Genomic DNA, 224 nt, shown 5'->3' with positions numbered 1-224 from the left:
GCGTTCTAACCTCATAGATCTTAAATAATATAATGAATACTCGTGAATTTAACAAGAATTTTAGCTCCTAACTCAGCCGCTTAGAGGTACAGTGAGCAAAATTCCTGGAAGACCCGGAGGGATTCGAACAGTTTGCCGATCTTATAGTATAAGGGGGTAGGCGATCCAATACCTCTAATATTGCGATCATTTGGTAACCCATGAGTTCAGGTCTCACACTACGA

The sequence above is a fragment of the Penaeus monodon genome, chromosome 28, assembly GCF_015228065.2.
Source record: "Penaeus monodon isolate SGIC_2016 chromosome 28, NSTDA_Pmon_1, whole genome shotgun sequence".
Taxonomy (NCBI): domain Eukaryota; kingdom Metazoa; phylum Arthropoda; class Malacostraca; order Decapoda; family Penaeidae; genus Penaeus; species Penaeus monodon.
The sequence above is the reverse complement of the archived record's forward strand: the minus strand, read 5'-3'. Positions refer to the sequence as shown.